Source organism: Chrysochloris asiatica, unplaced genomic scaffold (assembly GCF_000296735.1).
Source record: "Chrysochloris asiatica unplaced genomic scaffold, ChrAsi1.0 scaffold00043, whole genome shotgun sequence".
In the NCBI taxonomy this organism is placed as follows: domain Eukaryota; kingdom Metazoa; phylum Chordata; class Mammalia; order Afrosoricida; family Chrysochloridae; genus Chrysochloris; species Chrysochloris asiatica.
Genome location: NW_006408561.1, coordinates 15,816,482 through 15,837,529, shown reverse-complemented (window position 1 = coordinate 15,837,529; position 21,048 = coordinate 15,816,482). Strand labels below are relative to the sequence as shown.

General features: G+C 36.9%; 1 pseudogene; it reads right to left on the bottom strand.

Moving 5' to 3' along the window:
• Positions 1 to 1,257: 1,257 nt before the first annotated feature.
• Positions 1,258 to 1,611, bottom strand: LOC102836438 (annotated as a pseudogene).
• Positions 1,612 to 21,048: the final 19,437 nt, after the last annotated feature.

Sequence of the window (21,048 nt, the reverse complement as noted above, 5' to 3'; positions counted from 1 at the left end):
CATCTCAACAGATGCAATGTCAGTGGGAAAGTTAGCTCTGTCTTTGAATCCCTTTGCAGTTGTTTTAATTTGCTTTTAGCCTCTTTATTGATGTTTGTTTGCTTGATTTGGGGTGTGATGGTTCAGCCAGAATTATTTCTCTAGCATTTTTTTTTCTCCTTGTACATATGTTACTGGTGAACTTTAATTCATTCTGCATTTGAAGTGATATAATTCTATGCACTATATTCATCTATGAAACTTTTTTCCTTCAAAGAGTAGGAACATTTTTTTTTTTTTTTTTTTTTAAAGAAGGACATCTGTATTCGTTTTTGGAGAATGATGGACATTTTAAACATGGTTGTTCCAAAGGACTGCAAAGCAGAAATTAATCCCACTGCCTGTGGAGTTCTGAGGATGAGCAGGGCAGCAGATCTCATTTAGAATCCTCCTTTGCCATCTATTAAGAAGTGAGCATGGCAGAGCTGGCCATGGGGGAGGCTTTTTGATTCTCAATTCCTCTGAACATTGTCAGTGTTTAATCAATAGCTAGTCCAGGCATCATTAAACATGTGCTCTCGGTTCAAGGTCTTCTGATGGGATGGTTGAGGGAATTGCTCAGTTCTGCTGTAATGTGCAGAAAAGGGGCCTACATTCAGGTTATCCTACTTAAAAAAGATACCATTTTAAACTGAATTGGATTAAATGAGACCTGTTTTAATAGGTCACATGGAATATCAATTATTCTGGATCTCATAATATCTGCTTCCAATGCAGGCTATATCCTAGTGAATTTGAGATTCTGTAGTTATTAATTTATGCAAGGTATAAGGAGAAGGGTTAGCAAATATTTCAGTCACTGCAATGAAAGAAACCTATTCTTCCATATCTTAAATTTTGAACTTGGATGAGCCCATACAAGATTAAAATCATTGTACCTTGGGCTCAATCAATTATGTAACAAAGGCAGGACAGTCTAGTTGTTCATTTAGAGTAGGGCTACAGAACCCTAACACACAGTCTGTTCTTTTTTACTAGTTTTAATCCATTGTTCTGATATGTATATGATATGGCACTTAGAGAAACCTTCACTAGTTTAGTTCTTACCATAGGGTCTCAAACAAGTTATAATAAGATATCAGAAGTATTATTAAATCATCTTTTAAAAGAAATAAAACCACATTGAAATGCAACAGTTTTCAAACTTAAAGTATTTTTAAAAAAAAACAAAAAACACAGGCACGTCTTCATGGGGTGGCGGGAGGCGGCTTTGGGCCCCTACTTGCCGGTGATGAGTGAGTTCCGTAGGACCACAATGACAGAGTCCCCACGTAGGAACATCTTGGAAATGTAGTGGTCCTTGTTGACAGGCTTGGACTTCTTGCCCTTGCCACTCTTGGGGACTTCGGTCCACATCTCTTTCACTTTCTCCAGCACCATGTTACAATGCCTGTTGAAAGCCTTCATGTGGCCCCGCAGCTTTTTGTTGTTGTGACAGTTGATGAGCATTTGGGTGTTGTTCTTGACAGACTGCGTGAGCACCGACAGGGGCCGCGAGTTAAACTCCTCCTCCTCCCACTTCTGTAGCTCCTCTGGGGTCATCTCACTCTTGGGCTTGTTGAGGAGGCTCATGGTGATGGCAGCGTTATCAGATCACTCCTGTTTCCCTCAAACTTAAAGTACTTTAAAAGGTAAATAATGAGATTCAGGGCATTTTTCTTAGAGAAAAAGAGCACTAATTAATCTAATCTGATGTGGTGTTGTGGACTAATGCGGTGTACTGCAAAGTCGGTTTGAACCACAACGGCTGTGGTTCAGGTTCGTCAGCTGCTCCTTGGAAACCCTATAAAGCGTCTCTATGGGTTAGAACCGACTAGACAGTACTTAATAACAGCAACAACATTTAATCAACTAGGTATAAAATAAATTTGTATGTTTTCCCTTAGGAGAAATGCTGAAATCTTGAACATTTTTTGCAACATTTAGAGAACGTTAGTGGCAGAAAATCAAACCAGTCCACTTCAAATATTAAAAGTTTGAGTGGTATACTTACTATGTTGTTGTTGTTGTTGTTGTTGTGTGCCGTGGAGTCGCTTCTGACTCATAGCGACCCTGAACAGGGTTTCTGAGGCTATACATCTTTACGTGAGCAGAAGGCCTCATCTTTCTCCCGCAGAACGCTGGTAGTTTCGAACTGCTGACCTTGTGGTTCGCAGCCCGATTTGTAACCACTACGCTACCAGAGCTCCTTATACTTACTATATTCACCTCTAAAAAATGAATATGGGCATCGAGATTACAGCACAGCAGAAAAGGCAAAGACATTCTGCAAACTACTCAGTTATAATCTATGAATCTCATCTAGGAGCTCTGGTAGTGTAGTGGTTACGAATCGGGCTGCCAACCTCAAGGTCAGTAGTTCGAAACTACCAGCGGCTCCGCGGGAGAAAGATGAAGCAGAAATTCTGCTCACGTAAAGATTTACAAACCCTGTGCAGGGTCACTATAGGTTGGAACCGACTCCACGGCACATAACAACAACATGATAGCCGGAGTTCGCTGTGACGCTGTGGGTTTATGCTCTGGACTACAAAGTTGGTTTGAACTTCAAGGTCGGCGGTTCAAAATCATCAGTAACTCCTCAGAAACCCTATACAACGTCACTATGAGTCAGAACCGACTCCATGGCACTTAACAACATGACATAGACTACTTAATTTGAAATCATACAACATGAAACCTAATTGGATGTTTAGAAATATCAGAGAATAGCAGGTCTGAGGATCGTTTTCTTTTTTTGCTTTATTACACATCACTGGGTCAGTATTAAACAACACAGCAACATTTTAGAACTTGATACAGATCGCCATGAACTGAGAATGCATATTCACACGATTATATTGATTTTTCTAAAACTTATTTCAAAGCACTGTGAAAAACTCAGCTAAAAAAAAATTATATTGGATATTTGAGACTATCTTTTTTTTTAAAATATATAAAATAAAATGTATATTACTCAATATACACGAAAAAAGACTGTAGCTTCCTGGTGTCTGATTTCTTGGACTACTATTTCAGTTCCAAGTGTCAGGAAGTCTCTCATTTCAATCTGAATGCAATCATTTCTTTATTAGTCTCCACAATTCTACATATGCTCAATCCACTTTCCAAATATTACTGAGATGTTAACCTTTAAGATTTTAAAGGTGTCTTTTCTGTCTTTAGAAAAGCTTTAACAATAAAATCAAGATACCTTAGTTTTCTAGAGGCATGCGATTATTTTCGAGCAGCTGGATTCAATTGCCCAGCTATGGCTGAATTACAAATCTCACAGGTGGGTGAATTATTAGTCTGTGTGACTTTAGTCAAATTGCTTAAACTTTCTAAATCTCTTTTTTTTCACACTACAAAATAGTGATGACGATAGCACCCACTTCACAGGATTTTATGGGGGAGGTTTACACTAAACAGTGAATACAAAGCACATAATACTGTGCCCTGATGGGTAACAAGCATGCCATAAATATTGTTGTTGTTGTTAAGTGTTGTCAAGTGGGTTCTTACTCATAGATATCATGTATAGGTTCCTAAGGACCAGGTGGTGGGTCTGAACTGTCGATCTTGTGGTTCGCAGTCCAGTGCTGATCCTATAGCGCTACACCAGGAACACATAATATTAGTCATTGTTATTTAACAGCATGCTGACATTCACACTGTTAGTAGGTGCAAAACTGAGATTCTAACTTAGAGCTTCTTGGTGCCAAAGCTTATGATCTTTCCGCAATGTACTCTGTGTATCAGATGCCTTAAGGGAGATTTAGATGGATGCTGGCTCCCATTCAGTTCACAGTCAAATCCTGTAACACGGGCCTGTAGTGCAGAATTTCTATATTGTTGATTGAAGTGAGAGCCGTAAGATTTAGACACCAGGCACCAGGGAGGCAAGGTTGACATTCTGTTGTGAAAGCTTAAAAGTCTGACTTGTACTTCTGCCCAGACAGAAGGCCAACCCACTAAAGCTCAGATAGAAACAGTGGGGGTACCTGCAGAATGAGCCAATTTTTCATTTTCCAAGAGGGAGCACAGAGAATCTTCTTTAACTCTCAAATTGAGGATGAAATAAGACTCTGAATGGCCACACTACATAGCCTGGCAGACAGAAGTTTAGTAAAGATTGCAGATATACTGTCTACCTGCTTTCTGTTGTTCCTTCCAAAAGTGTAAAACCCACTTTCAGTACGATTCTCCATGCTTCTTATTGATTAAAAAGCTGTAATTTGAGGAAATGTAAAACCCAAATCTGTGATTCCAAAACTGCAATATTCATCACTGTGAACATCAGTTTTAGTGTGTTTAAAGTGAGGATAATATCTAATCTGTCTGGATGGGGCTGATGATAGGAGATGCGGATAGGTCTCTTGTGATACAATAGTGAATAATTGTTATCAGGACTGATTGTGAGAGTTGGAAATGTAAAGGTAGACATTTTGTAGCAAAAGGAGGGGAGTGATTAATTTTCAGTCTAGGAACGGAGGTCCCTGGGACCATCAAGGGAGAAAAGTGGAGAGCGGAACCCTACCTAGAGAAGCAGTGACACCAGAGATGGAGGCAGAGACGATGACGTGGAGAGATGGAGCAGCTGGAGACTTTAGACCCAGAGAGGGAGAGGGACTGTGTGCTGATGAACGGAGAGGCAGGCTTGTAGGCTATATATACCCTTTGGTTGGTTGATGATGCGTGGAGGGGATAGTAACCATGGCAATGAACAATATACGGTAGGATGAATGTAAAACTAATGTTCTCCCATGTAAACTATCCCATAATTCACAATAAAACATTAATAAAATAAAATGAAATGAGGATAATCATTTTTCCCTCTTAATGTTTTGAGGATTAGAGAGAATGTTTTTTAAGTAACGGGAAGTATTATTAGTAAGGGAGATAGCCAATATTACTTGCAAGGAACCCTGGCAGTGTAGTGGTAACACACACTGTAGTTACTGAGATTCTAGCATTTGAATCTGCATTAAAGTGTCAAGAGGCAGAGTACTCCGGTATTGCTTTACTGAGTCTCCTAATGACACATCAGTCCAGTGGACTCAGCTTTGAGGAGACCTGTTTTTCTCTCTACATGCCAACACCCAACAGCTTTAGTGCTCCACACTAGCAAGGCCACGGTAACAGGGGACACAAGATCTTGATAGCTGCATCGATGCTTATATCCTGTGTTAAAACTACTAAATAGATATTGGGGAGCACAGTGGCTTTGTAGGCTAAGCATTGGACTGTCAACTAAAAGGTCGGTAGTTTAAGCCTACCAACTGCTCCTTGGGAGAAAGATGAGACTTTCTGTTCCTTCAAAGATTTATAGCCTCGAAAACCCTGTACAGGATTGCTATGACTTAGAATCGATTCAGCAGCATGTAGCAACAACAAATAGATAATGGAAAAATTTTCAATGTCCAAGTTCAAAATCCATTTTCTGCCTAGCCTCTAATCTTGGGCTCAAATTTTAACACTAATTTGGTTATCTCTGCCTGGCCTTCAAAACACAATTTCTCAAAATACATATGTATTATTATGACTGGATATTCAGCCTGGACTTCTGAACCCATACTCAGGTTTTGTGTCTTACAACTTGCCTTCAACCTATGACTGGAAATGACAATCTAGACCTTCACCATGGCCTTACCCTCCACTCTCAATGACTACCACACATACCCTGTCTTTATAAAGTGCCTGATCGGAATCAGATTCTAGGTTCTGTGGGGCTCTAGGCAGTCCTATTCCTGTGGTTGAGACTAGTCTCTGCTTTCCTTACATGCTCTGCCTCCCTGCTGTCCTGGAATTTCAAAGGGGATCAATATGCAAACAATTTAACTGAGAACTTGTTCATAAATTTGGTGCACCTGAGGCTTAAGGTATTGTCCATGATGTCATTCCTTTGCTTTATAAGGATGCAGGTGATAAATTTAGACCTGAATCTGTTTAGATTTTATGACATTTATGCTGCAACTTACTTCCAAAGGTGATTTGAGGAAAGTACAATATAAAATACACATATAGGACTATTTGTATGGCACTGTAGGATAAGCACTGGATTGCTAATCACAAAATCAGTGGTTCAAGCCCAACAGCTGCTCCTTGGAAACCCTCTAAACCGTCACCATAAGTTGGAACTGACTCAATAGCACATAACAACAACCATGTAAAATAGACAATAGCAGAACCACTAAAGCAAAACTGTAAAGAGTGGGGCATAAAAATAATCATCAGCAAAAGAAGACCATGTGATAAAGTGAGGAAAAAATATTTAAATGAAGAACATAGGTTAAGTAGAGTCCCTATAGAATCTTGGTGTGGTGTTATATGATAAGCACTGGACTGCTATTCACAAAGTCAGCAGTTGGCACCTACCAGACACTCCTGGGAAACCCTACGTAGGGTTGCTATGAGTTGGAACCAACTCAATGACACTTAACAACAACAGTAGATCCCCTGTGGACCTGTTGGTGTTTCATTCTGTTGTACATAAGATCGTTATGAGCTGGAACCAATTTGACAGCACTGAAGAACAGTGTGGCACTATGGGTTAATGTGCTGGACTGTAAAATTGGTTTGAACAGTAAGGGTGGCAGTTTAAGTTCACCAGTGGTCCTTGGGAACCCTATACAGGGCCACTATGGGTCAGAACTGACTCCATACTCCATGGTACTTAACAACAACAACAACAGCAATAGAATCCCTAGTAGTAGTTAAGCATTAAGTTTAGTGCTGAATTTTCTAGGAGCCAAAGTTTTCCATTGTATAACACTCTTTATCTAGTGAAAAGAAGCAAATAGGAAACAAAATGTTTCTATGTCTAAATAAAATTTACTGCAAGAATATTTACATTTTGAACAATGAATGGAGTCATTCAATAAAATTAAACACTTGCTCTATTTCAGCCACATGCTAAAAAGAAACAAAATCTTTATAATCTGCTGTAAGAGCTTCTACGTTGGAATCTGTGCTTTATGTTGTGTCAAATTTGGTCTATATGCATGGGAGTGGACCTGGGAAGTCTATTTAGAAGGAGTGATTCCAAATGAAACATGAGAAGGAGTTAGATGAAAGAGGTGGGGTAGGAGAGAACAAGAGGAAAGAGGGGAAAGTGAAGGGCCTGTTTGGAGGATGGGATGGTGTAAGGTTGTGAAAGCTCTTGGTGCAACTAGAGAACTGCAGCTTTCTGGTGTGTCAGCCGAGGGTATGAAGTGGTGAGTGGAAACACATGGTGGGACAGAAGCACTCAGAAGTCAGACCCTGGAACATCTTGTAAGTCACAGCAAGTTTGAGTTAATTCTGAAAAGTTATGGATTCTGAGCAAAATAAATTTAAAAAATTAAGTTTCTAAAAATATGGCTCTGGCAAATTAGGTAATAGTTCAAAGCAGGAAAGTATAGAAAATGATACTAATCCAAAGCAAGTTGAGTTCTGGTGTGGCACTGCAGGATAATGACCTGTCGCAAGGTCAGTTTGGACTGCAAGGTCGATAATTCAAACCACAGCCACTTCTCAGAAACCCTACACAGGACTGCTATGAGTCAGAATCAACTTGATGACACTTAACAACAACAAGAGGAATTACAATTTTTTTTCTGTTAGATATCTAAGAGATTGAACAAAAATGGTCAGAGGAAATAGCTCTTAGGGGAATATTTTGAAGGTGGAGCCCATGGGTTTTAATGGGGAACAAGATCTGTGGAGTCAGGGAGGGGAAGAGCTATGAGGGGCTAACTAGACTGACTAGAAAATGGACGAACTGAGGTGCTGTAAGTCACTAAGAAGAGGTACAGAGCACAAGACAGGAGGAAAGCTGGGGAGAGTAGGAAGTAAGCTATAGTGACTCTGCAAAGCTGGAGATGCATCTTCAAGGAAGTAGTCTGGTAGTCATTGGATCTATGGGTAAAGAGAATAAAGATAGTGATATAAGCTAATCAGAGTGATTTGGCTATCATTCATGTATCGCTAATTGTATTATTAAAGTTTTGAAAGTGGAAAATATAACAGAGAGTGTGAAAGAGAATAAGTCAAAGTCATAACCCTGAGGAACACCAAGTTTTAGAGGATGGGTACTTAAAATATTGGAAAGGAAATTAGAGAGTAATTGTAGAGATAGAAAAGAACCAAGAAACAAATCGAGTCTTCTATCCCTATAAGGAAAGAAGTTCAAGAAGAGATCATTATTTTCAAGAGATCAAGCAAGATGAGGACTGGAAAGTCGTCATTGAATTAAACAACAGATAATTTATTGATAAGTTAAGCAAAACTTGAACTAATTAAGAAGGCTTTCTTTCTTTTTTAATATAGGAGTTTGTCAAGAGAGAAAAAGAGGTGAACAATAGAAAAAGAGAGAGGGCTGTAGTGAAACAAAGTTGTAAGGAGGAAAGTAGGCTGGAGTCCCTGCTACAGGTGGGAAGAGTGGTCTGCAAAGAACAGAAAACCCTTTCTCTGATTCATGAGCAAAGAAAGGAATAGCTGAGAATTAGTGTTAAAGTTTTTAGAAAGGAGCAAAATTTGTAGCACCTTTTAGATGATGGTTGGTTTTCTCTGCGAAATAAATAACAGATTTTCAGTAATGGATTGTGAAATAATTTAATTTGTGCAACCAAGTCACTAAGATTATGATTGTTAGAAAATGCCAACTCTAAAAGCATGTGGTTCTTTTCTTGTCAGAAGTCAGGAAACTATATTGGAATATTATATTTGCAGTTAATTTTTTGTTCATATCTGGTGTTTCCAAGTACTTATTCCTTCTGCTCCTTCTAGATGTATGTAGCTAGTGCTATTGTATGTTTAATGTCTTTTTGTACTCTATCCCCTGTAAAAATGCACAAGTTGCCTAAAGCTTACTGTATTTTCAAAACTGAATATTTTACAGCTAAATTATTTTTTCTTCTTACATCAATGCATAGTCTCCCAACTTCAATATCTCTGTACTTTTGAAAATAAAGAGATATAAATCTTCAACCCAGTGATACAGGAGAATGATAGTATTTTACCACACAGTGAAAACATATTTGTGAATACTGGTCTAATACTCTGAGACATTATTTTAGAATGTAAACAAAAGGGAAGACATTGTTAAAAGAACCAATGAATGTATGTTAATAAAAGCCTACCAGTAAAGGTGCCCAATGATAACCAACTGATCATATAGAGTCAGACTTTCTATAGTTTTATTTAATCTTGTGGAACTGATATTAATGTTGTTATTGTTGTGTGTTGTTGAGTTGGTTCCAACTCATAGTGTCCCTGTATAAGGTTTCCAAGTTGTGGCTGGTGGATTTTAACTTCTGACTTTGTAGTTAGCAGTCCAGTGGTTATCCTATAGCACCACAACAGAACATCCTAATACCAATAATGTCAACTAATATTAATTGAAGTGCTCTGGTGACACATTGCTTAAGGTACTTAACTGTTAACCAAAAAGTCAGTGATTAGAACCCACTAGTTGTTACAAGGGAGAAAGATGTGGTAGTATGCTTCTGTACTACCATTGGGAACCCTATGGAGGGGAGTCTTCAAACCCATGCTCTATTTTCCTAACTGAATATTTTACTATTTACATCAATGCAAATGATTCCATTCTCAATATCCCTATGAAAAGATTGAGTGCTCTATTATGGGATAAAAATGTTGGAGTAGAAACATGTACTGAGAGCTTCTAAACGCAGGGTAAAATTGAGTCAAGGTACATGGAGATCTCCAAAGAATGCTGGACTCACATATGTTGAAAGCAGACAATGACCTTCCTTCAAAGCCAAATGAGAGAGAAATCCTTCCCTTAGAGGTAGCATTTGGATATCAGACGTCTAGCCTCCTAAACTTTGAGAGAATAAATTTCTGTTTGTTAAAGCTATCCAGTTGTAGTATTTCGGTTATTTCAGCACTAGATATCTAAGACACATAATAATAGTAATTGCTGATGAAAGCTACCATTTATTGAGCACTGACAGGCACTGTTTAATCTCTTCACCTTTTAAGTCAAAATATAAGAGGGGTATTACATAATTCATATGGACTTATTTTAGAAAATATGACAAAAATTATTTATATCCTAATATTGAAGTTTCATTTTGTTGTTGTTGATGTTAGGTGCCATCGTTGGTACCTACTCATAGTGACCCTTTGCACAACAGACTACAACATTGCCTGGTCCTGGGACAACTTCACAATTGTTACCATGCCTGAGCCCACTGCTGCTGCCACTGTGCCAATCCATCTCATTGGGGGTCTTCTTCTTTCTCTCCGACCCTCCACGTTACCAAACTTGATATCCTTATTCAAGGAATGGTCCTCCTGGATTATAAGGCTGTTCTTTGTACTATAAATACCTTGGCTGTACTTCCAACACAGATCTGTTTGTTCTTTTGACAGTCCATGGTACTGTCAATATTCTCCTCTAACACCAGAATTCAAATTCATTAATTCTTCTATAGTTGGTCTTCCTTATTCACTGTCCAACTTTCACAGGCATATGAGGTTACTGAAAATACCATGGCTTGGGGCAGGTCCACCTTAGTTTTCAAACTGACATTGTTGTTCTTCAACATTTTAAAGAGGTCTTGTGCTACAGATTTGCCTAATGAAATACATCGTTTGTTTCTTGATTGCTGCTTCCATGAGTGTTGATGGTTAATCTGAGCAAAACAAAGTCTTTGACAACTTCATTTTTTTTCTCCATTTATATGGATGTTGTTTATTGGTCTAGGAGTAATTATTTTTGTTTTCTTTACATTGAGATGCAATACATACCGAAGGCTGTGGTCTTTGATCTTCATCAAGAAGTATTTTAAGCCCTCTATGCTTCCAGCAAGCAAGGTTGTATTATCCGTATATTGAAGGTTGTTAATGAGTCTTCCTCCAATCTGATGCCATGTTTTTCTTCATATAATCCAGCTTGTTGGATTATTTGTTCAGCATACATATTGAATAAGTATGGTAAAAGAATACAACCTGGGCACACACATTTCCTAATTTTAAACTGTTTGGTTTTCCCTTGTTCTGTTCTAACAGCTGCTTCTTGGTCTACATACAGGCTCCTCATAAACATAATTAAGTGTTCTGGAATACTCATCTTCGCAATGTTATCCATAGATTGTCATGATCCACACAACCAAAAGCCTTTGCATAGTCGATAAAGCACAGGTAAAAATCTTTCTGACATTCTCTGCTTTCAACCAAGATCCATCTGATGACAGTAATGATATCCATTGTTCCACATACTCTTCTGGACCTGACTTGAAACTCTGAAAGTTTTCTGTCACTAGATGGTTGCAGCCGTTTTGTATTATCTTTAGTAAAACTTTACTTGCATGGGATATCAATGATATTGTGTGATGATTTCCACATTCCTTGGGTCACCTCTTTTTGGAATGTGCACAAATATGGATCTCTTCCAATAAATTGTCCAGGTATTTGTCTTCCAAACTTCTTGGTATAGAAGTGAATGCCTCTGGTGCTGCCTCTGTTCATTGGAACATTTCTATCTATTGCCAGTGCCTTGTTTTTTGCCAGTGTTTTCAATGACCCTTGGACTTCTTCCTTTAGGATCTTTGGCTCTTGATCATATGCTACCTCTTGAAATGGTTGAACATTGACCATTTCTTTTGGGTACAGTGACTCTGTCTATTTCATTAGTTTCCATAATATTGACTATAAAACATTAGTTTCCATAATATTGACTATAAAACATTAGTTTCCATAAAAATATAACTTTGGAAAGTATACTATATATGTAATTAGAAAATTTTCCTAAAAATTATTCTGAAGGAAAAACTGTGAATAAACTTCCACATACAAAGAATTAAAAAAAGGAAAGGAAATTGCTTAGTTTGAAGATCACTATGATGTTTCATCATTTTATTTTGTTTTGTTTTGTTTTAACTTCAAGTACAGAGATGGAACCACTTATATTCCTCATTTCAAGGAAAATTCTTATTCACACCTCTTTTATTTATTTGTTCAATTTTAGCCCTAGATCCAATCACAATTTCCTGTGCATTCTATGGTCACCCATTTTAGTGTGTTAAATACATTCCTCTTTATGAGGAATCTGTTCTTGTGTAGTGTGTAATATTGATGTTTTTGGATTATTATCCTGATTTATTAGATATAGATACAGATATAGAAATGAATATAGAGATAGTTCAGACTGGGAAGATCAGAGAGACTAAATAGCTGAGCCAACATTACACATCCCTAAATAATGCCTGCAAAATTCAAGCCTCAGTCTGTCTCTATCCAAAAGTCAATCTTACCTTCTCAAGTCTATAAACGTTAAAAAATAATACTAAAATATAAAAATTTCTAAGTATATTCTGAATTCCAAGTTATTATAAAAAGTTTTTAAATTGGGTTTATATCTAATAATCTGAATAAAAACTTAAGAAGTTCATGATTTTCTTTAAGGTCACAGAATGGGGGATGAGTAGGGCAAAGGGGAAATGTTTCATAAATTCAACCTTTGGGAATTTAATTTATCACATTCCATACAAAAGTGCTTAACCGTGTAAGGGTGATGAATTTGATGATGACTGAGAGATCTCATCAATCTGATAAATTAAACAATGTTTGTTAAACCTGACATAGCCTTATTCAAGACATCCACTGTCATCTGAACTGAATTCTGTTTCTAATTTGTCTTCATAAATAATGCACTTAATTTAAAGGTAGTTACAATGAAAGTCTTTAACCTCTTTCATCTCCAATTTGAGTGCAGTCTCTTTGCATTTCCTAGAAACAATCTCCCACTTCTCTTATCAAATAAAACTTAGACATCCCTAAGCAGAACACTCAGATAAAAAGCAAAAGAATCCATTGTATGCAGACCATCACAATAAAGGTTTTCTCAATCTTTTCTTCTTCTTCCTAATGTAGCATTATTTTACAATGTGATTTTACAAGAAAATCTGATATAAGGAAATTTATTTAAGCTCAGAGGTTTACCTAGAATATCTTTAATTTAATCAAGCTTCTACAGTGTACATGTATCCTCTTCTTACAACCCAACTCCTGCTGTATAATTAAAGTATAACCTCAAACTCCACTATGACACAGGCTTAATGAAATGAAAATGCTTTTTGGATTATAGTTTTCTGGAAACTTTTCTTTTGTCCCCTCCTTCAGTAAGAATAAAAAAAGGTCATTAGACAAAAACAGATCCTGATGATTCCATATATCTAGAAATGAAGATTTCTTGTGCTAGAGACTAAAAGAAATAAAAAGTGACATATGAGATTTCTCTGTGTAGACATCAGTTATTCCCTTTGCTTGTTTAATGTAGATGCTAACAAACCTATCTGCTCAAGAGATGAGAGTAAGAAAGCTATGAAAGCATTGACTTTAAAATCATTTAATTATCTCACCGTCTAGAAAGGCCAATTTCAGCAAATACATAGAGGAGAAGGACATGACTCTGAATGGAGATCTGTTTCACAAGGTTGTTATTAAGAGTAGTAATTTAAGAAAGAGTCTATGAGGTATATCAAGTTATAGTTAAAACCTTAAAGTTGCATAACATGTAAATTATTCAGCTAAATACTGAAACTTTGGGTAATATAGATTATTTTGGTATCTAGTGCCAGGCTGTTACAAATTAGGTACTTGTAATGGAAGTTTAATCTATTTTATCATCACTTAAATTCTGTAACATTTATAAAAGTTAAAATCTGTCTCTCAACAACGAGAAAATCAGCATTTGAAAGCTATCAAAGGATAATATGGATGTTTCTGTTAGGATATATTGTCAAAGATCCAAAAGTAGAACTACTGAAAGTTTTTCCTCAACAAACATACCCATCTGGGTGATGTATTTGTCTTTTCTAATACTCTGCCATAGAATAATAATGAAAACTCTAAGTCAAAATAATAGTAATAGCTAATGTTTAGTCAATATTTACAATTTTCCATGTCATATTTTAATTAATTTACATTAATTAAATTAATAATAGCAAAATGGAGAAAAATAAAGGGGTCAATAAAAGAGAACAGAAGAGACTTTAAACTCTGACCTTTGGTAACTAGAATGAAAGTAGAGAGAGGCAACAGTTGATGATGGAAATTGGTTAGTTGTGATGTTAAGGAGGAAATCTAGAAAAAAAAAAAAGTAGCTGGTGTGTTGCTGTGGGTTAATGTGCTGGGCTGCAAGGTCAGTTTGAACTGCAAGATTTGCATTTCAAGCTCATCATCCACTCCTTGGAAATACTACCCAGGGTCGCTATGAATTGAAACTAACTCAACAACACTTAACAATAACAACAACAGTATAAAAAATTATCATATAAAGGAAAGACCCTCTTGGAGTTGACTTTCATATGGTCTGAAACCTAATTGCGCAAATATAAAACTAGTGGTGCAGTGGTTAAGTCTGGACCTATTTACTAGCCACTCTGGGAGAAAGAAAGATATAGCAGTTTATTTTGTAGCCTTGAAAATTCTATGGGGCAGTTCTATTCTGTCCTATTGGATGGCTATACATTGTAATTCTATTTGATGTCAATAAGTTTTGTCAGTTTGATTTAAGACCATATGTTTATCATGATATGCCATTATAAAATAAATACAATTACAAGGCATTTCAGAGAAAACAGAGGATGCCCTCAGCTGAGGTAACTAGAGAAAATCTGACAAGGCAGATGAGATTTAACATGGAAATTGTTAAATAGACTTTTGATATATGGGGGTAAGTGATATTCTTGTTAAGAATTAAATAAGGTGTAGAATGTAGAAAAGGGCAGACCTTACTAGAATTCAATGAAGTCAGGTATTGCTTAATCATATGACAGAAATGTAAAAGAGAAGTGATCAATGTATAATTGTAGAATGATGAAATAAAGTGGGTGCCTGTCATCAATTGTTATTGTTGTTGTTAAGTGCCATCCATTTGGTTCTGACCCATAGTAACCCTGTAGAGGGTTTCCAAAAAGCAGCTGGTGAGCTTGAACTACCAACCTTGCATTGCAAATTGACTTTGCAGTCCAGAGCATTAACCCATAGTCCCACACCAGGATTCCTTTTATCGATAGTTACTATTAAAATAACCCTCAGCTTTGTTGACTAAAATACAAATTAAAACTTTCACTTAGTATTAATTTTATGTTATTTCTTGGTTAATTTTTATGTTTATCAGAGATTATTTGAATGTATTGGACCATGTGTGAAAATAGCCAGGTTTTTCTGAAACCTAAAATTTTCTTTTTCCTTTGAAAAGAAAGGTACTTGATCTTTCTGTCTCTCAGACTTTTAAATCTTTAAAATGGAACCATGCTAGGTTATTCCTATGATTCCTTCTATACATGATTCTATAACATGGGAAACAGTATTTTCACAAAAGCACTAAAAGTATAGCTTTTTAATAAAAAATATTTGTTACTAACTCACTTTTATTAAACTGGACAAGAAAATTTTCACATTATCTTTATTCTTTCTCAAGTATGAATCCATTAAACATTTTTTCAAATAAAATCTGGTCTATAAAATAATTACTTAACATAAACCAACGGAGATTTTGAAAATACAAGTTAGTGGATGATTTGTAATAAATTGGTAATTTTTAAACGATAAAATTACAATACTTTAGAGATAAAAATATTTTAAAATGCTTTGTCCAATTTCTACATTTTGCACATGAGGAAACTGGGAATCAGAGAGAAATCAGTGGCTTGTTGAAGGTCACATAGTAAATTGGATTTCAGGGTGCTAATCTCGCTAGTCCACATGGATGAGATTTAATTGACAAATTAATACAAATCTAAATATCTCTTCCTATCTAGTGACAACTAAAATTTAGTTTTCAATTTTTTCAACTATTGGTTTTCAGATAAAGGTGAGTAATCATAAGATATGCAAATTGCTTGATATCACCTTTGTTATTGGAGAACTTCAATAGTAAAGGCATCTCAAATATGGAAAGAAGTCCACTTTTGTCTGTTTCTGTATGCTGTGTCTGTCTTTCCACCAACCAGGTGACACTAGCTTCACTTTCTGTGACTCTCTTCACACCTGGGGACATCCCAGACTGACTTTCTTGATGCTGCCTTCTAAGAGAGGTGATATTACTATGAATCCTCCTATGTGTATACATTTTTTAAAAAGGTGTCCTTGTAAGAGACAACAAGATTTAAGATGTTTAAGGACACCATAGTCTCCTTTAGGCATCTGTTAAAAAGTATTGTTCCTTGCTCCTAGAAAAATGGCAGGCATACCCAACATTTTCACACAATTTCAGAACATTAAGGTTCAATGAGTTCAATAACTCTGTTTAAATGGGATCACATTATATGAGCAAAACAATACTTTTGGTATACTAAGTGTCCCATTCAAATTCATACATTCAGCCACCTGAATCACAGTAAATTTCTGTCCACAAAAACCTCCCTTTATGCATCCACAACCTTTCTTAGTCCTTATAAATCCCAAAGGGAAAATGACTTAATTCAGTTTTTCTATTTACAAAAATCTCATCTTTTCTATAATATAACACAAATTCCAGACCAATGTAAAATTCTATACTATAAATCACTTTCTTCAAAACAAACAAAGAAGAGGCGGGGCTTGATGGTGGCTAGGGTGGAGGTACAGTGAGGTTCGCTGTCAGCAATACCACAGAATACAGGCAAAGGAGATTCAGGACAGAGCTCCAAAACTTGGAATCACATATTTAGGAATATTTAAAAAGTTTGAAGGTGTATAGCTAGTGGAACTTGTAGCAGAAGTAAGAAATCTCATACTTTAGAATCTGCTGGGCTCAATGGCCATAAGCTGACAACTTGGGTGAGACCAAATGGCAGGACCAAGTGGGGGAGCAAGCAGACGCACCAGGAATTAATGACAGTGGGAACCTTGGAGCAAAGGTGAAAATATTCTCTGTTTGTTTTTACTTTGTTCTGATTTTGTTTGTTGGTTTTTTTTGGTATCTGTTCATTGGCCTCTAGCAGTCTGTGTACCTCCATTCTGGTAACTAGAGGGGGTGTCTGAGTGAGTGGACACCCCCCACCCCCACCACTGGAGGATTCTTCCACCATGCATGCACACAGATCCTCTCAGCATTTAGAGACTTGCCTTTTTGCTTGTTGAGTGCCTCGAAGTCAGTTTTGACTCATAGTGACCCTGCACAGGGTTTCCAAGGCTGTGAATCTTTGTGGGAGCAGAAGGCCTAGTCTTTCTCCCACGGAACAGCTGGTGGTTTTGAGCTGCTGGCCTTGGGGTTGGCAGCCCGATTCATAACCACTGTGCTACAAACAGGTAGCTCAAAATGGCCACAGTCAGCCCTGAACTGTTTATTAATAGGGAAAAGGCCGGAATGGGGGTGTGGAATGGGAAAGAGTTTAAAAACAAAATAGGCCAAAAACCAAATCCTGAGGTACAGCATAACAATGAACAATGGCATCTTGAAATTTATCAGATGGCCTTAAAGGCAAGAAGCCGAAAGAGTACATTAAAGTCACACTCATATTAGGCTGCAGGTTTTGTTTTTTCTTTTCTTTTCTTCTTTTTTCTTCTCTTTATCCTCTCCTTTTGCTGTCATGATTATAGACTATAGTATCCAATCTGTTTTTTTTTGTGTTTTTTTCCCCCTTGTTTTTTTTGCTGTTGCTGTTTCTTTTTGTTTTTTTTCCGCCCTCCACCCCCCAGGGTGCTGTTGTGTTTTGTTTTCGTTCCCCCTTTTACCTATAGGGGGCTCTTTCTCTCCCTGTACTACACACGAGAAGACAACAACTGCTGCCGTATAGTTAAGATACAATCACACCCTATAAAGCCTCACAATCCAGGCAAGAACTAATAACAACTGCCATATACCAGGGAGGCAGACAACACCTGCAAAAGTTACTCTGAGTTAAGCAATAAGAAGAGTGAAAAGGGAAGCCCACCTCCTGATTACATCTACATGGAGGCAATCAGAAAGCCTAAAAAAATATCAAAACACACACTCAATTAAGTATTAAGGCCACCGATAAACACTAAACATGTCCATAAAGCAAAAACAAATTAGCCCATGTCCAGAAACAAGATTAAAAAGTCTGAGACAAATGACCTAGAGGGTAGACCTGGACTCCATTCTGGAAGGAGGGCAGGCCTTGTAAATGCCTGAAAAGAAATCCAGAAAAATGAACATAAAATGTTTCAAAACACTTCACAACGGAGTTAAGAAAAATAAGGAAGAAGTCAGGAAAGCACTACAGGAACAATCAAATAAGATACAGCATTGGAAACAATTCTACAAAACCTATAGAATGAGATACAAATGATTAATAATAGAATATTAGAAATGGACAATACACTGAAAGGGCAAAGGAGTAGAATTGAAGAGATGGAAGGCAGAACTAGTGAACTGGAGGACAAATCTCTCAATACCACCATGATAGAAGAGCAAGCAGAAAAAAGGATAAAAAAAATCTGAAGAAGGTCTAAGATTCATGTTGGAAACAAAAAGATGAACCTTAAGAAACATTGACCTTCCAGAACAGGAAGAGTCACACCAGTCCACAGAAGAGATAGTTGAGGAGCTTCTGGAAGAAAATTTCTCTAACATCCTGAAAAGTGAAAAGATAAGCATTCAAGAAGCTCAACAAACCCCAGGAAGGAGAGACCCCAAAAGAAAACCACCAAGAAATATCATAATCAAGCTCTCCTAAATCAAAGTTAAGGAGACATTCCTGAAAGCAGCTAAGGAAAATAGAAGCATTACATACAAAGGCAAGCAAGTCAGATTAAGCTTGGATCTCTCAGCAGAAACTAAGCAGGCAAGAAGGCAATAGGAAGACATATATAAAACCATGAAAGAAAAAAACTGCCAACCAAGAATCCTTTATCCAGCAAAGCTATCAATCAAATATGATGGTGTAATCAAAACGTTCCTGGATAAACAGAAGCTAAGGTATTTTGCCAAAGCCAACCCTGCACTATAAAACATTCTAAAGGGAGGTCTGTGGACTGAGAACCAACAAGAACAGACAACAATCAGAGATTGACCTATGTGGCAGCATGATCATATCAATTGATACAGAAAAGGCATTTGACAAAATCCAACATCCATTCCTGATAAAAACCCTCAACAAAGTAGGAATCGAATGGAAGTACCTCAACATAATTAAGATCATATATACAAAACCAACAGCCTACATTACTCTCAATGGAGAGAAACTGAAAGCCTTCTCACTGTGAACAGGAGCTAGAAAAAGATGCCCTTTGTCACCACTCCTATTCAACATTGTGCTGGAAGTCTTACCAAGAGCTATAAGGCAAGTCAGGGAAATTAAAGGCATCCGAATTGGCAAAGAGGATGTAAAACTCTATTTGTAGACAAATATGATCTTATACATAGAAAACCCCAAAGTCTCAGTAAAAAGGCTTCTAGACCTCATTGGAAGATTCAGCAAAGTGGCGGGGTATAAGATCAACATACAAAAATCCTCTATACCAACAATGACAGCACTGAAAAGGACATTAGAAAAGCAATACCATTTACAGTGGCCGTCCAAAGGATGAAATATCCGGGAATAAATGTAACCAGAGAGACAAACGACCTATACAAAAACTGCAAAACAAACAGTCCTGGACCCCAAACTTATTAGTCTATTCATAATTAATTGATTAAAATTATAAATATGAGATGACCTCTAAAAGTTTGTGGAAAAATTTCATTATCTTTTATTTTCATTTTTACTATCAACTTTTGAAGTCCTATATATGAGGAGTCCTGGTGTGGTGCTGTGGGTTATTGTGTTAGAATGCAAAGTTGGTTTGAACAACATGGTCAGCAGTCCTCAGAAACCCTATACATGGTTGCTATGGGTTAGAACTGGCTCAACAGCACTTAACAACAACAACAAGAGTAAATAAGAAGCCTTCTGGTGTGGTGCTGTAGGATCAGTACTGGATTGTGAACTACAGGGTCAGAAATGCTATACGTGTTCACTATGCGTCACAATTGAGTTGATGGCACTTAAGAACATCAAGTAAATAAGAGGAATAAATAGGGAACAAATTAATTAGATAATTTGTTTTTGTTGTTATGTGCCTTGGAGTTGGTTCCTACTCATAATGACCCTGTACAGGGTTTCCGAGGCTGTAAATCTATACGGGAGCAGAAAGCCTCATCTTTCTCCCTTGGAATAGCTGGTAGTTTCAAACTGCTGACCTTGTGGTTCACAGCCCGATTCATAACCACTGCGCTACCAGAGCTCCTTAATTAGATAATAGATAAATAAACAAAAGTACTTATATTCATTTGGAGCTCATTTTAACAAGACAGCTTTAATTGTAAGCTGTATCAACTGAGATTCTTGAAACCAAAACTTTCGTGCATGCATATGATTTAAGGATAAAAATTTCAGCTAAGGTCAAGTGTTGGGCATTTCGTACAGTACCATCTATGGAATGACATCCAAGGGATTAAATGCTTTGAAATGTTTACTGTCATGAAATCCATATTTCTATTAACTTAATTCTCTCCTCACAAATCCAGAAATCAATTTAGTTTTACAATATGTTGAAATTCTCCTTAAGGAGAATAGCACATGAGATTGTATATGAACTATTTCCACAGTGCACATGTATTTGTAAATTAGGAAGAAAATTTTAAGGAATAGAAATAGGAAAGGTAAACTGTTAGATCCTTATCCAACTCCCCCTTTTTATCTGGCGTCATTGAAAAAAAAGAAAGGAAAGCCCATAGGGCATGATAGTGAGGACTAAGTAGAAGCTAACTGATTTTACTAAGAAATAGATAATAAATGCCAGGCTTTAGGAAATCAATTAATTTCACCTATAAAAAACAATTTAGGTAACTACAATGGGGTTTATTTTGCCTTATCAAAATGACCAGAAGCCATAGACACACAAATCATTACTTTGCAGAAATATTACTATGTCAGAACCAAAACTTCACCATCTCAACTTTTACTGATATATACTTCATCTGTGTATATTAGTAACCTTGCTGGTTCTAAATATTTTTGACTTAGAGACCTTTAAGGGTATCAGTGCCAGTTTAAGGATGTTACCAGCTGATGAGCTTACAGGTTG